The sequence below is a fragment of the Lepidochelys olivacea genome (assembly GCF_965140295.1).
Source record: "Lepidochelys olivacea isolate rLepOli2 genome assembly, chromosome: 22".
NCBI lineage: Eukaryota > Metazoa > Chordata > Testudines > Cheloniidae > Lepidochelys > Lepidochelys olivacea.
Window position 1 is genome coordinate 19,345,539 of NC_140432.1, and position 17,582 is coordinate 19,363,120.

Genomic DNA, 17,582 nt, shown 5'->3' on the forward strand with positions numbered 1-17,582 from the left:
ACAGCCAAGACTTACATTATTTTCTGAGGTTAAAAACAAGCAACTGAAATGTCTGGATGTTTTTTTAACTGGGTTATAAAGTGTGGGTAAGGTAAATTCCATCACCTGGATGTTACCATTTCCCTTCCCCTTTGGGTTTAAACACAGCCCAGTTACACAGCAAACAGAGTGACACATCAGAAACACACTAGTTGGGAAACATATAGTCCATTCCAGTTGTTGGACAGATGGAGTTAAGTGCCTTTGGAACACACTCGCACAGTTTCTGCCATTGTCCTCATCTCATAGTTGGTCCACACAGAGGATAACAGCCTAGTACTGCTACCCCCGATGGAGTTATTCTCTTAGCTCAACCAGTGGAGCTCAGTCTTTTGGTGCGGAAGGCAAGGGGTCCAAATCTTGCTTTGACTGATGTGGAGGGGGCATGAGCTGAAGGGCAGAAGTAGGTTTCTGGCCAGCCTACATCTTACCAGTGTGAAAGCGACCAATGCAGGAGAGAGATGTAAGGTTACAAGTGCCCCAACCAGCTGACCTTTCGGTTTCGGAGGCCTGGTCTGCACTACAGCAGTCAGGGGTATGAAAAATCCCCAGCCCTGAGTGCTGTCGCTATGCCAACCAAACTCCTGGTGTAGACACAGCTAGGTCAGTGGAAGAATGACTGGGGAGGTGATGTTCCTGCAGAGATGAAAAAATCCTGCCATGGCTACACCATTATAGTCCCCATAGTGTAGATGAGGCCAAAGTCATGGCATCCACCAGACTGATATCTACCCAAACCAAACCTCTGTGGGTTTCCTCTGTGACTGAGTGGGGCTGGATAATTGAATTTTGATGTCTGCTGGTACACAAGTGCAAGCAGCTGGGAACATGAGAGCTTCTTACCACGACAAAGCAACTAACTAAACACACCTGTGTTTGTGGCATTAGCTGGAAAACAGCTTTGGCAAGCAGAGGAAAGGAACAGAAAATAGGAAATCAATGGCAAGTCAAGACCAGGGAGAGCAATTAGTCCTTGGAGCGCTGCTGCTCACTGTGGCGGGACGGCATTTTTAAGTGTAGATGAACTGGATTTATACACTTACACAGGGCTGAAAAATCTCTCAGACAAAGCAGTTTATTACTGTGGTGCCATTTACAAGGAGAAAAACTTTGGCCACTGTAACATGCACAAATGGACTCCAGGGGCCTGATTTTCCTCTCGCACCAGAGTAAATCAGGAGCAGCTCCCCGCCGTTCAGTGCAGTTGCAGCAGTGTACAGCCAGGATAAGGAGAGAGGTGAGCCAAGCCCAGGAGGAACCTGAAGGGGGATATCTCCAGTGTGTTTTGATAAAAGGTTTCACCGGTGTCTGTCACACTCTGCTAAGGGGGTGGGGGTAGGTTGCACCCTCTGAGAATGTTAAAACAAACAACAAAAACCACCACCAGGATTGTCTCTTGCAGGAGAAAACTTGAATCATGTTGGGGAGGAAAATATTTCATAGGGCCAGCTGAAAGTTTTCCACTGACATTTTTTCTTGACCAAAAATGGTTTTTGAGGAAATTAAAATTTTTGTGGCTAGTATCTGTGGTCCTCTTAAAATATCTGATTTTTTTTTTGGTTGGAAAAAAAGAAAACCTTCAGTTAAAATTTTAGGTTTTGATAGTTTGGGGGGGGCAAGAGGCAATCAGATTTGGCATTTTTCAGCTGATTTTTTGTTTTTGTTTTCATTTTTCTGACAAAAAAGCCAAAATTTTCCACTGAAATTTGACAAAAAATGAGCCATTTTTTATTTTCATTGAATATTGCCACAGAAAAAATTCTGACTACCTCTAGTATCTCTTTCTTCATCCACACCTGTCCTCTATCTCCTCAGGTTGAAAAGCCACCAACCTCTCCTCATTCAAATCCCTTGTAATAAACCAAATTTCTCCCATAAGCCATGGTTTATTGTAGTTCTAGAGGCATATTTATCACCACCTCCTCAAAATTCTTAAGTTAGCCTCACGTCTGCGGTTTCACAGTGCATTCTGCCTTCATTCTGCGGAGCCTCTAGGTTATAGGTACAGGGATTGTTTGTTTTTTGTGTGCATTGTATAGGGCTTAACACAATTATTATCATTAAATTAATTGTAATAACTAATAACATTCCAAGATCTGTGATCAATGGAGCAGGAGAGCTGGAGGTGAATCCACCCAGCTCAGAGTATTAGCTCATTTTTTTTAAGTGTTAAAAATTCCTACTACTCTCCAATTTCTCTAAGTTTTATGCTGTAGCTCACGAAAGCTCACGCTCAAATAAATTGGTTAGTCTCTAAGGTGCCACAAGTCCTCCTTTTCTTTTTGCGAATACAGACTAACACGACTGTTACTCTGAAACATCTCAAGTTAAACTGTCTTTTTTACACAATCCTAATCAGTGTCCAATATAACCTACATGACTGTCTTAGTGGCTGTTACTGCTCTTTATTAGTTAGCCTAGGGAGTTAAAAGTCCCCTAAGGAGCCCTGGGAAAGGGATTTCTGAGACAAGTAGAATAGGACTTTTTCTTCCTCCTTGGATGGAGGCAGCAAGGGAGGGAAGGAGTTGTCTTGAGGTTAGAGCTAACGGAGAGAGCGGCCAGTGCTAGTATTAGACCTGGACCGTGCATGCATATATAGGATTTAAGGAATAATTGAAAAAAGAGATACTTCGCTTTTCTTAAAGAGGAGAGATAGTTGGGGGATAACGCACTGGACTAGGACCCAGAAGACCTTGGTTTGGTTCCCTGCACTACGACAGACTCCCTGTGTTACCACTAGTAAATCACATACTCAGTGTCAGAGCTGTAAACTGGGGATGATAATCGTTCCTTTGTCTATCTGGACGGTAAAAGTTTCAGAGCAGGGACTGTCCCGCAGTATGTGAAGGTGCAGCACCTACCACAGTGGGGTTGTGATGTCAGCTGGGGTTTTTAGGTACTACTGTAATATAAGGAATAAGATCCCAGTAGGCCATGTTTTAAGCCTTTTCTTCTGCTGACAAAAATCGTAATGTTTCCTCCGAAAAAACTGACTCAGACTAAATCCAAGTATTCTCTTGCATTCAGCGTTCTAGGGTTTAACATTTTTGTCTTGCAGTTTTTTCTTTACCAGAAAAATCAACAACTCGATCATGACGGCTGTGACCTGTTTGTATCACAGGGATCTGTTCTCCCTGTGCTCCTCTGTGTCAACATTTCAGGCACAGCTATCATTTCACATCCCTGGGCTCTTCTAGTGCAGAGCAATTGCCGGCTCCATTAGCAAAATTAAGTTGTGGACATTGGGTGTGCTGCGAAAGAATCTTTTCTTCACCTCCTCTGAAAATTAAATACTACAAATAAATAACACAACAAGGCTCCTACAGTCCTACGGATAACTGAGGAGAAGCTAGTCACCCAATATCTTTATCCATCCACCCACCCACCACACCATGTTTTATTATCTATTATCCTATAGCTATCTATTCATCTTCATCTAGTTTTTTATCTTCATCTACCTCTTTTTAAATTGCCTATTGGTATTTGGAATCAGTTCGCCCAGTGGATCTATAAAGGCATAGCAACAAAGGAATCTATGACGAAAGATCATACTTTGAAAAAAAAATTTATAGGGGACGGAAGGCAGCAGGGAGAGCACTGTGTTTTCCTGACTACCCTGATCTAAATATTTATAAGTCACTGACCTCCGGGAACCCCTTCTGATGAGCTGCCACTAGAAACAGCACAAGAGCAGGCAGGGCACTCAGTTGACATTGCCTGCGTAGTCCTGCATTGAAGCCTGGGACGAGCTCACAAAGGAAAGAGGGCTCTGATAATTGGAATGCTGAATGTATTCCTGCCTATAACTGAAATGGGGGAACATCAAGCCTGCAAAATTAAGTGCAGATTCAATTAGAAATTTCACTGAAATTTCAAATTATGGCCATTTTTAAGCGACAGAATTATACTGTGTTACAGAGAAAGTGACAGGTAATTTGGGACACTAAAGATTTCTCGGACTCTGTAGTTAATGGGGAGTTTAGCACCAATTCCTCTGTAATTTGCACTTCTGAGAAACTGCATTATTATAAAGTCAGAAATCTCTAGCTCTTTCAACTCCGAGATCTGCAAGCTAAAGATGACCAGAAATTGAGAAGACCTGAGTCCATAGGTCAACCATTTCAATATCTGAGGCTGTGTGGCTTCCAAAACCTGGCATTCCAATTGAAGAGTTGAAAATTGGAGGTGACATTCAGAAGTCTCTGAAAATTATAACCCTGACTTCCTCCCAGTAAAGCTTATCTGAATCCTAGCTTATCCTTTGATGAGGTTACTAAAAAAGCATTCTGTTCTGAGTACTTGAAAGATAACAGGCAATGCATGTGAGCCAGTGTACCTCTCCCTAGGGGAGAAACACTATTGACTGAAACAAGCATGGAGCACTAATGAAATGGTCAAATTATGCTGGACATCAAGATCTTAGTATGTTGCATCTTTCCCCTCTACATCCCTAGTCTGATTCAGTACTGGACAAGCCCTGCAATGCTGAATTCTGGCCATAGAAACTACAGGCTTTAATATAACATGTTACTAGCTGAGACTATTGTCCATCTCTTCCTCTGAGTGCATGTCTTGGTCTTACTAGTCCCCAAGGGTGAAAAAGAACCAGTTTCTGGATCTCAGCATAAAGATTGGGGTCCTCAGAAAATCTCTAAAACTTTAATTAAACACATTCTTTATTTTAGAGGAGATAGAAAACTGAGGTCCTAGCTGCTGTTGCTCATTGAAAAGCCCACAAGAACAGGGAAATTAGTGTCACCCTATTCAGGAGAGCATTTAAGTATGTACTTAAAATTTAAGCACATGCCTAAGTCTCACTGACTAAAATGGAACTTAAGCACATGCTTAAAGTTAAGCAACTACTGAAGTGTTTTCCTCAATGTGGTCCTTAGAGAGAAAAGTGAGTGAAACAAGTTAATAGCCTCCCAAAGATATCACTGAGAAACAATGGACTCAGGCATGTTCTGTTTAACCCGAACCCAGTTATCTGCTGAGCAAGCCAAGAAAATGACCAAATATGATATTTGTGAAGGAAAATAAAGTAGGTTATTTTATAAACTAGAGTGATATTTGAAGCTCATGAAAAACAAGATAATGCATATAAAAATAAGATATTATGGTAAAATCAGTATTAATTATCAGGAGCAAAAGTGCTGCACTTGAAGTAATAAAAGTTTTAATTTTCTAAAAGAAAATGACTCTCGTAAAAGGCTAACAACTGGGCTGTGTGCCAGAATCCCATTGTAGGAATGTAATACCACTGCTGCAGAACCCTCCCCAAATAAACATCCACACAGCACAGCGCTAATTTGGCTACTATAACTAGGGTAGGAACAGTGGGGGAGAAAAGTGCTATTCCAGTGATTTACCTTTTTAATAACAATAAATTATTCTATACATAAAGCTACTTTGTAAACCTTGTGTGCTTTACAAAGGCTATTTACCATTTATTGCTCACTTCACAAGTCTGAGGGTTTTTTTAGGGCAGTTTTAAAACATACATAGTGCATTTTTGTCACTCATTTCTCCTGCAAAAGCCCCCAAAAGCCCTCAAAAGCCCTTTAATTTATGGCAAGCCAGAATTACACTCTTTTTTTTTTACATTTTGAATTTTAAATAACTTTTACAGTTTAATACAGACTACAAATAAGATGCAAATATGATCTTAAGTTGAGGCCCGCAAATTATTTGTAATTAAATGCAAAACAATGTAAAATTCAGGGGTGGGGGGTGCTACATTTTATAACAAACTCCGAAGTGGGCTCATTCCTGTGAAAAAGTTTGGCGAGGTAAGTACATTCTTCAAGTGGAAAGGGATGCATTTTCAAGAGAAGGCAGCTTTGCATCTTCACATTCAGCAGTTTGTAGGGCTTTGCGTGTGAAGATTCAAATTTTGCGTAAAGACAGATTCTGAGCACTGCAAAATCATGCAAAACAGCAATGGTAAAATTACATGAAATTAGAAATTTAAAACTGATGTTTGAATTTTGCACAGATCGAATCATTGTTTCAACTAAACTGCATTATGCAAAGAATTCTAAGAGTTAATGCTAAAATAAAAAAACCCACAAATTTTGGCAGGGATATAAAATCTCATGTTTCAGGGTTAAAATCAATTTCTAACTATTAGGGGTTAAGATGAGACTTTCACGTGATACAGATGATCCTACATCTCCCCACAGCAGGGTTTCTTGCACTTTTCTCTGAAGCAGCTAGTATTGGCCACTGACAAAGACAGGATACTGGACTAGATGGACCATACATCTCGTCCAGTCTGGAAACTCATTTGTTCCTCATTTACTTATCCAGACATATATATTTTTAAATCAAGATATTTTTGTTGATTTTATTATGAAATAATACAGGCCCTGATCCTGCAAACACTTACCCACATGAGTAACTTTATGTATGCCAATGATACCTTTTAAGTCAGTGGGAGAACTCATTTGTGTGGAGTTGCTTGTCTGCATAAGGGTTTGCAGGGTTGGGGCCCTGGAGAGACTAAATTTAGGGAGAAAAAAAAAAGTTACTCAGCTGAAATCATGTGTTCTAAAACTAGTTGTGTTTCTTAATTCCCTCCCCACCTACACTGACAATAATTGTTTTTTTGGTTCACTGCCCCCACGCACGCCCCCATCAGTGCCTTCAGCATTCCAGTCACTGCAGTGTGAGAGTAGCTGGTATTTTGAGTGCTTTGCATCAAATGGATTGCAATACTATACATTTAACAGAGTGTATTTTGCAACTGCCAGAAAAAAATTGGAAGTAACTTTGAAATGGAAGGTCCATTTAATCTGATTCTGGAGGAAGATCAATGAAGCTAATATGTCTAGGGGGAAATGTTGCGAACTGCAGATACTTAATTGAAGAAAACCTGGAAAACAATAAGACTGATAGATGATAGAGCTCACCAAATTAAGTATGATCAAGGAATGCTTTACAGATCCAAAATGTGAAGGGAAGTTTGGGTGGTAGACTCAGAAGCAGGAGGCCAGAAGAAGAGCTGTGTTTGTTGGTGCAGCTGTAATGGGATCATACATTTACACCTGCCAAGAGCAGGTCTGAATCTAGCCTGCTGTGTTACAAAGCAAGCAGATAATACTTCTCCTGGACCCCTCCGTCGGTAGCTCTGTCAGAGTACCTTAATACCAGCAAGAAGGGACAAACTCAGAGGGGTTCAGAGAACAGCAAGGAGAATCATCATGGGTGAGGGCTAGAGGGGATTGAGACAGAGAGAGGGAGGGCTCACTGCAGAGTGTTACCTAAGCATCTGAAAAACAGGGAAGGAAGAAAGAAAGGGATGAAAAATGGGGAGGGAAAAAAAATGAAGCTAGAAGGATCAAAGGTTAGGAAAATGTTCCATGAATTACCCATGACAAGTTGCCATCTTTAATAAATCTCTCCCCGCTTGCCCTGCCCCCCCCATACGCACATTGCCTAAGTGCTCACCTGTTATGTTACACTGGCTTTTAATGGTGTGATTGCTGATGGACTGTTCTCCCTGGCTGCAGTGGCCAAAACAACAAAGCTAAGCAGCACTTCAGGGAAATCCTTCAAAGGCCCCTCGCCTTGAAAACGCTGAACATTATTTCCGTGGGCTCTTAAACAGAATAATTCATTAGTCAGCTAAGAACAATCAATATCCCACTCCAACAATTTATACACTGACTGTTTACCCAGTGGACCCTCTTTGATAATATTATTTATGGTTCTAAATAACTCCATCGGTGTTCAATAGAGCTGGGAGGTGCCTATGGGACCAGAGCACAATCAAATTATGAAGACATATGGTTTACTCAGCACTGGAAATGTTCAAATGCATTTCATTGCTGTTAGCCTTGCTGCAGTACCTACCCCAATCAGTTATACAACCTTCTTAATATCCTTTACTATATGGGAACACTTCTTCAGGGAGAGAGAGGGCTCTGACTCAGCCAACTGAGAGAGGCTGCTCTAACGAGTATTTTATTGTGGCTATTTCAGGATTCTTAGAACTGAAGGACACCAACAGTTCAGTGCATCCCAGACTGAAGCGGCAATTAAGCTTCTGCCTGGCTTAGGATCTAGGGGGAGGGAGAGAGATGGAAAGAGGAGGAGGGTTTTTTGTGAAAATTACAATACCCTCCACTAGAGAGGAGTAGCTCAGAACTACCCTGATGAGAACATCCCAGAACTCTGCATCTACATGCTGTATTTATGTCCAAGGAGTCCATTGTGTCCGTTTTAGTACAGGGCTTCTAAAATACTCAGAGAGTAGCCAAACACTGAGCCTCATTGTGTATGTCTCCACTGCAATAAAACACCAGCGACTGACCTGTGTCAGCTGACCTGGGCTCATGGAGCTCGGGCTGAGGGGCTATAAAATTCCAGTGTAGACCTTGAGGTCTGGGACCATGCCCCCCGCCCCCCCCGATTTGGAGAGGTGTGCACATACGTGTTTTGTCCATGTAAATGTGTGTTTTGTATCTGCACATGCAATATTGTTAATTGTAATGCAAAGTGTTCTCCTGTGCATGCAAATATCACCTTTCCAGTGCGGGGGGGGGGAAACCATTTTGTGGACACAACTTACTGACTTTTGCAAATCTCCTCCTGTCAGATTTTAAAATGCTTTCATTATTGTTTGTACTCTGGTAGTGTGTTGGTGGTCACCTTTAGATCTTTGGTGCCTCCTTGCAGCAAAGACAGATGACACAGTATCTCTGTTTCAGTTCCCCTCCTTTGATAGGCCAATAACCAACTTGCTTGCATGTCAATTCTTTGTTACAACCTTGGCTCCCCTGTTAAACCCTCCAATACTTCAGGCAGCCGGTCACCAGCCAGTCTCTTTAGATAACAGGCACACAATTCCTGGCCTCTTTGAGCACAGCTCACGTGTTCAAGGCCTTAATAAACCCCCTTGCTGGTTTGAAAGGGGAACCCAGCCCAATCTGCTGCTCTGGGGTTCCAGGCCAGGGACCCCATACACAGGGGTTGGCACTATGCTCTCCCAACCTTGTACTGTTTCCCTAGCCTACTTCCTACCATACCCCTCTTGCAGGCTGTTCTCTGGCGTGGCTCTCTTGTCTGGAGGATCCAGTCTCCTGGATAGCTTCTCCCCACAATCTTGCTGAGGACAGCCACTCTCAACCCCTCTGGTCTCCTCAGCTGTCTCCTTAGCTTTGGGGAGGCCACCAATCAGCCTCAGCTGAACAGACAGTCAGGTTCCCTATTAACCCTTTATCATCTGAGACAGCTGGGGGTTTGCACATTCCAGGACATAGGGTCTAGCGACCCCACCTGATATTAGAGCCCCAGGGTGTCAGACATTGCATGAAACAGACAGTCCCAGCCCTGCAATGTTTACAATCTAAGCAGACAACGACAGACAAAGGGTAAGGAAGGAGGAAGTATTATTAGTCTCATTTTTCAAATGGGTGACTGAGAGACAAAGAGATTTCACCAAAGTCATCTCAAAAGCCGGTGGCAGATCTGGGAATTAAAGCCGGCTGTCCGAAGTCACAGCCCAGTGCCTTTACCCCAGCCCCGCCTTACTCTTTCCTTGCAAAGAGAGAGGTTTGTGTTCTTGAGTTCCACTTCCCTCCACTCTGCATTCCTGTGTCACAGACATTGCCTGAGAGGGTATTAGATGCTGGATTATACAGCTTTAATCTCCCAGCTCAGGGTTGCTTGTTTCTCCTCCATATTGTTTGCAGTATCTTGCATGTTCTGTCCCTCTGTAAACTCAGCAGTCAGCCATGCTGGGTGATGCTGTTCAAATGCTGCAGCCTCTGTGTTTGCGGAGCTCCTTGTTGAACAAATTTACAGAGTAAACATTCTGGGGCATCATCGATTGCAAAAATAAATATATAATAAAACAACAAAAGGCCTTTTGTTGTCTTCTGTCTCACTGAGCCTCTCTCCCCTCTAAAAGAAAAGGAGGACTTGTGGCACCTTAGAGACTAACCAATTTATTTGAGCATGAGCATCCGATGAAGTGAGCTGTAGCTCACGAAAGCTCATGCTCAAATAAATTGGTTAGTCTCTAAGGTGCCACAAGTACTCCTTTTCTTTTGGCAAATACAGACTAACACGGCTGTTACTCTGAAATCTCTCCCCTCTGTCACTCTTTGGTCCCTTCCCTGATCCCTTGCGGTAATTAAAGATCCCAGTGCACTTCTACTGTATGAACAAGGGTGTTAACCCCAGGGTCCTGGCCAAATTCCACTCCAGGAAATTACGTCTGGCCTCTCTAAGTTCCCCGGTGACGTCACCTGGATTCAGCATCCGTTTCCCCTTCCTGTCCTCAGCTGTTGGCTAATGTGGCTGCAACCCCTGGCTGAGAGGAGCTTCCACCAGCTGAGTAAGGAACCAAGGGAGAGTGGTTTGCTCCTGTCTGGCCTGACAGAACCGCATCCTACAGACCCACTGTTCCAGTAAGTCTTGGTGGTCGGTTGGCCAGTTATTATTTTACTACTTCCATGCCTTCTACTTAGAAGTGAATGTTAACATGTGCAGCAAACAGCCTCATCAGAGTGGGGAAGAGCTAGCTACTCGTGTTCATAGTTACTAGGCGTGAAGCCCCCAATGCAGGAAAGCACTTGAGCATGTGCATAATTGTAAGAGGTGAGTAGATCCTGCTCTCCCTCCTCACCCTGACAGCCCTATTCTGCAGACTCTCATCTGGGAGGTGGTATTCTACTGAGCCAGGCTCACATTTCAGAGGTGGCCCCTGCTCCTGGAGGTGCCTTGGTACCCATATTTTGTAAGGCTCTGAGCATCTGCAGTTCATAGGGAGTAGGTCAGAATGAGTTGTGGTTGCTTGGCACCTCTGAAAATCATGCTTTTCGCTGGGCACAAGAAATGGAACCCCCCCCCAATTTAATCCAGCCACCTCCCTGATATTCCTGTTTGAACCCTGCTCAGGAATTCTCTATCCAAAAAACAGAGATCCAACCTAGAACATATCTCCCCCTGCCCAAACCCTTGCATTCGAAGCCTCTAGCCTGAGGAGGAAAAGTGGCAACGTTGTGTAGTAGTACCGGCTGCCCAACTTGAGACTCCTGGTTATGGGAGGATGCTTAGCACCCAACCCTTTGGAAATCAGGCCCCTTGAAGGTCACTAGTTGTACACCCCAAATCACTGGTCATTCTTCAGAACCCTGGCCTGGAAATATAGGGCAGCTTCTGAGCAACCATCCTTAGGGAGAGGAATGACCCCTCCCAAATGCAGACCTCTCGAATCCATTCTGCTCTCCTGGGAGGCAGGGCTTTGCAGAAAGGCAAGAAACATCGGGCTGTCTTGACTCACATGAGATCCTCAATGTGGGAAAGGCCCATAAACCAGCATCCAACAACGGAAGGAAAAACAAATCGACAGCCAAAAGTCCTTCCTTGCTGTCACTCCTCTTGCCCAAGTGCATCGGCTTGTTTGTTATGTTCCAGCTAAAAGGGAAGGGGGTCCCATTCCAATCCCTCTTTCGCAGGCTCGGTTTAAATAACACACTGGGTAATATACTTCTCATTCCTCCAGTTTAATACCCTGAACTCCTTAAATGGCACTGAATCTAACTGAGTGGTTGATAAACATTAGTTTCACAGCTCACAAAGCAGAACTGCTGGCTACTGGCAGTCTAAATGTAATGAGTTCCTTTTTAGACCCCTGGGAGCATTTAGAATGGGTTCGTCTTTCCCCAAGCTGCCAGTCAAGTTGGTACCAGGGGGGAAAAAAACACTGTTAATCTATTTCCCACCATCCCATCCCTAGCTGAAATCCCTTCGAGCATGTAACAGTTTTATTTTAATGTGCCATCCTGCCAGCACATGGACAGGAGTGGAGTGGGCCGCTCAGCACTCGCCCAGCCGAGCGACTGGCAGAAACCTGTATGCTTGGCTTTCGATGCCTTTTAGAATGTGAACTTTGGCTGGAGAATTCTTAATTTGGTGGGAGAGGAAGGGACAACAAGACTAGATGGAACAAACAATGAAAAAAAGTTTTCACGTTTCCCTTTTCACCCAGGCTTGGCATTGTCAGCTCTTTCCTCGGATACTCCTTAATTAAAAGCAGATTGCTATTCTAGGGAGAAAAACTAAATTAGCATCCAAAAGTAGCAAAGAATGATTGCCAAGCAAGCTATCACCAGTGGCCAGAGACATCTCCCACTGCATTACGCTTTCACTGGGACTCTGAATCACTTGTCAGAAACTTTTCCCAACAGCCAGAGCTTTAGAGTAAATTAACTAACAAAGATGATGTTGTGACAAAGTGGGAATTTTCTGTGACATTTTTAAGAATGATATGCCTGACAGTGACTTACTTGGCGAGGGATTGCAACCCAGTGGATGCAAATGGCTGCTCTTGGGCCACAGCATAAGATATAAAGTGCTTGCATCATGCACCTGTCTGGGGTAGTATCAATGGGTCATTAAAGTTCTGGATGAAACTAATCCATATTAATGAAGGATCTGGAAAGCAATGGGAACCCCAAGGACTGAACAACTGATGCCTATCCATGGGAATCTCTTGCTGGAGGAACATATGAACTCAGCCTGGGTCTGCAGGAGGAAGACAATGGACCAAGAGGTGACAGTAGGCTAGGATAAGAGATGGCCTTTGGAGAGACATGGGAGCTCACCTGGGACTGACAGAAAAAGGAACAGAGACCGAGAGAGGAAAAAAAGATGGTTCCTTCAGCAGCATGACAGCAGAAAGTCCTGGCCTGGCCTGTAGAAACTAGGATTTAAGCTTTGCTTCTCTGTGCCAACCTAGAGACTTCCCAACACTGTGTTCCCTGCTCTGTTCTGAACAGGCTGCATGGTGCCACGGCAAACAGTTGTGGTGGTGCATTGACCCATGAATAAGGCAAAAAGTGTCTGAACAGGAGTTCCTCTCAGTTGGACTCATGCAGAGCTCAGTGTGAAACAGGAACACTGGAGCCCAGAGGCTCAGTCTCTGAGGCATTGTGGCCTACCTGTAAGGAAGAGTGGGATGCTGGAGGGTCTGGGACACTGAAGGGGTTCCTCCAAGGAACTGTTTAAAGGCTGGAGCATAGCGCAGATCCTGTGGATCCAGGACAGAAGTCTGTCTAGGTTTGCAAGAGCAGCCGCAATGGATTCAACCTGTGGTGTCTCCTGCACTGGCAAATACTGTAAGCCATTCTTCAGTTCAGTGTGCACAGTGTCCTGTCTCCTTCAAGGAGGAAAATAAAACATAAAAAACCCCTATGGCAGGGAGGTCAAACTCATTGGGTGGAGGGCTGGATTTTGCTTGGAATTATGGTCCGTGGGTCAGGGCATATCTTTCAGACTCAGTGCTGCCCCAGTTGGGTCAGAGAGCAAAGACAGAATGTTGGATGTGAGAAGGGACGGATCACTCAATAATTGCCCAGTTCTGTCCAATCCCTCTGGGGCACCTGGCATTGGCCACTGTGTGAAGATGGGGTCCTGGGCTGGATGTACCATTGGTCTGACCCACTTGAGCCATTCTTATGTCCCTATGGCTTTTAATCTTGCTGTCGCAACTAATATTTAATTCTTTATTCTGCTTTCCCTGCCGAAGAGTCACATTCAGCATCAGTCAGAGAAAAATCTGCTTCCCTTTTGGTACATTGTTATTTCTGCCTTTCATCTCTCTTGCTTCCCCATCTTCTTGTCTCTGATTCTCTTCCTGTTTTAGTATCCCTCCTCCTTTTCCAGTCTACATCTCCTTCCCTGCAGCAACTCTCAGTTCCAGCCTCCAGGGTGTTGCTCTGAATACCTCTGGAAAGTTGCCTGCAGTGACATGAGCATGAATACTAATCTCAGGGCAGAGTGTTAAGAATCAGGGCACAAACCCCAAGTTGGTTGTGAATTTTATACCTAGATTTCATTAACCAATTATCTAGTGTAAACTCCTCAGGTTCTATAACAGCCTCGACATGGAATCACAAACAGTCCTCCTGGGTACTCCAGTCTGTCTTGCCACAATGCCACCCAGGAGAATATACTTTTGTGATAGATGTTTCCATACACCAAGAATCACAGCACTATTCAGGTTACTCCTGGTCCCAAAGGACCAGTCCCTTAGCCCATGTCAATTGTACCTGAGATCTTACATCGAAGACAACACTTGTGGCCAATTCTATGGTAATCTAAGGATTTATTAAATAGGAAAAGGAAACAAAAGAGTTATTTACATGGTTAAAGCAGGTAAACATACACACACAAATGAGTTCCAATCTTAAATTTCAAAAGGTAATGAAAGCTTCTATAATCCACAAGCTCTCTATGTGCTTTAGCGCTAACCCAGGCAAAGCACTGAAGAGCTCTTGATTGTGCCTCATAAACCTTGCCTCTCCCCCTGCCCCAGTCCAAGCAGCATAGAGAATTAGCTCCTTCTGTTTAGGGGTTTTATCCCCCTCCTGCCATGTGCTCTGAGCTGCAAACTCAGCTCAATAAAGTCTAAACACTAAACACATTCTTATAAGCCCAACGCTGCTTTTAACAACGCTGATATAAGTGAGCCAGACTGATTCCAGCCTTGCATTTGTCAGGGTTCCATTGAGGCAGGGGGATCTTGGCATGACTTGGCACCTGGTCTGCCAGTGTCACAGCCTCCTCCATACCCACTGCTAAAAACGACATGGGTGAGGTAGGTCAGAACAGTGAGGGTATCCCTTCCTGAGCTCCCCAGCAGCTGATGAATTCCCAGAGGCCTGGCCATCTTCACTGGCTTATACAAAGAGAAATATCCAGGTGTAATTGGTAAATTATACTGTGATCCCATCCTGTCTCACAAGCTAAGCTAAGCCAATACATGCAAGGAGACCTCCATGGGGCAGCTATGGGACCTAGTGCAGAACCTTAAGAACATAGGAATAGCCACACTGAATTAGAGCAATGGTCTGAAGAACTTTACCTGAAGCACATAGTGTTTGGAGAAAAGTTAAATAGCAAGCACCCCCAAACTCAAGACACCTCTCAGCCCTTCCCCTTGCTGCTCACTTACACTCTCTGTGGTGTAAGAACTCAAGGGACTGTTAGTGTTACAAAGTGATGGTAATTACATTTTTGGCCTTTTAACACATCTTCTAGGGTATTAATAGCCATCAGTGTCCTGCTCTAGTGTCCAGGCAGCCAGCAGGTTTCCACAGGGCACCTCAGCCCTTGCTTCAGTTTAAGCCCCTTGCTTCTTGTCCTAGCCTCAGAGTTTAAGGAGAACAATTTTTCTCCCTCCTCCTTGTAACAACCAGTTCTGTACCTGAAAACTGTTACAATGCCTCATTTTGTGGATTCAGGCTGGAATTTTCAGAAGAGTCGGAATGGAAGTTAATGGGAGTTGGGTGCCAAACTTCTTCAGGGTCCTTTGAAAATCACAGCTTTGCTTCTTAAGGTCTCTCACCTTAAACACTTCCAGAGACATTCTCCTTCGGTGACTTTTATCCCTCCTTGCAAATTGAAAAACTCTCAAGTCAGTGACTTACTTGAAAGCCTCAAATGTACCCAGAGGCTTTGACTGCAGCCTCCTATTGCTCTTCTCCCCGGAGGTTGCCTCTGATGGTTTGAAATGTATATTCCCGTGGCTCCCAGAGGCCCTAGGTTATGTGTTTTGATGATGTATTGCCCTTAAGATTTGCCATAATTGAATGTTCACTTATAATGAGGTTTGTCAAAATCTCCTTAAAGCCCCATTGGAAAGTGACAAATTTTATCTATTCCGTTCCAAGAAGCAGTTGTCTGTACATCTGATTACAGTCCAAATCCAGGTATCAATTGAGGATGTTTTCAAATCAGATGCCCAGGTGGACATCAATCACTGACATAATCCTCAGTTGGCGGAACACAAAAACAAAACCCCACCTTGCCTTGTAAGTGCAACCTCGTTAGTCTTGGGATAGACTATACATTGGTGCATAGAGTGAACAGGCAGCAGTAGGGGAGTGTTAGCAGATGAAACAGCAGCACTTGATAGTGAATGACAAATCATTACTCCCTCCTTTCCCCATCAAGTGTAACCCCATTTGTCACATGTTGGGAATCGCGGGGTTTAAAGATGGATAGGCTACCATCATCCAGATGCCCGTGTGCGGCCTGCCTGGCAGAGTCCACTGTGATCAGTAAAGGGGAATGGTTTAATAGTTGCGTGCAGGGTGGGGGAAAAGGTGGAGTGGGTGTGACATTTACTGAAATGCTGCCTTCAAAGGCATTGCACCAGAAGTGTTAGGTTAATTGTCAGTGCAACCTAGTCCACCCAAAAAGAAAGAACGTTGTTGGGAAAAGAGGTTGGTGGGATTCAAAGGTAGAAATTATTTTGGAGGGGGTTGGCATCTGGAGCGAGGGGTGTAGTGTGGGTATAGTAATTACAGCTGGATGCCAATTTGACAACAAAATGTTTTTTTCATTGGAAAATGTCAATTTGTCAAAACTGAAACTGTTTTGACGAATCTTCCTGTAGTGGGGCAGTCACCCCGCTCCGGCTCGGAAAGGGTTAAAGACAGCCCTTGGAGCGGGCTGGGACTGAGAGAAGAGGCTAGGCTGATTGGGAAGGCAGCCACAGCTGGGGCCATGCCCCAATCAGGCCACAGCTGGCCTTATAAAAGGCCAGTGAGCCAGGAGACTCTCTCTAGCTTTTGAGAGAGAAGAACTGGCTGCTGGGGAGAAAAGGGTACCTGGAGTGGAGTAGGGCTGGGGGAAGGCCAGAGGAGCTGGGGAACTCCAGCCTGGAAAACCCCCAGGCTGCAGGCCTTGCTAAAGGCCAGGAAAGGTACTGGGGTTACAAAGGGGTAGCCTGGGAATAGGCAGAGGCAGCTGGTCCAGCCCCCTTGCCAATGATGAGTGGTTTCCAGACTGCAGTCTGTCCCAGTGAGCAGGGGCTAGAAGGTGACTGGCAGTAGTCATTGAGGCAAGGTGGGGATAGAGGGTTGGGAAACCCAGATTGTAGGTTACTGCTGGAGGCAGAACCCTGACATAGAGGGACACCAGGTTCCGGGAGAGACACTGGGGCCAGCGGCAGAGAGACACCGGCCTGCAGTGGGCACTCCAGGCTGGAAGAGCTAATTCCCAGGACGACCATCAGGATTTGCTGCAGGGGTGAGTCATTGCCTTGCTATGCTCCTTGATTTGAAAAAAATGTTTTAAAAGAGCTTTGAAATTGTGAGAACATCCCATTTTTTCATTTTTGAAATGAAAAGTTTCAGGTTTTGGTTCTAAACTCTGCCCCCTTCCAAATTTTAGTTAATTTTTACTTTTTAAAAAGGCAAACAATAAAAAGGTCACCATTGAAGCAAAATATTTTGATTGACCAAATCTGACTTTTTTTTCCTTGGGTGAAAATTGTCAAAATTTTGACTTTTTGTACTGATTCAGAATGGGAATGTCTCATGGGACGGAAAACCCGCTTCCCTTCCAGCTCTAATATTATTGCCTACACTGTGCATATCTTTTGAATTTAAGGATATCCTTCAGGGTATGGCTAGAGGGATGTGCAAATGGGGAAAGGGGCTTTTTCTCTTTAAATTCTATCAGATCCTGTTGCACATTCCCAACCCTCTATTAGTGACACTGCTAAAAGCATTATCTAGAATCAT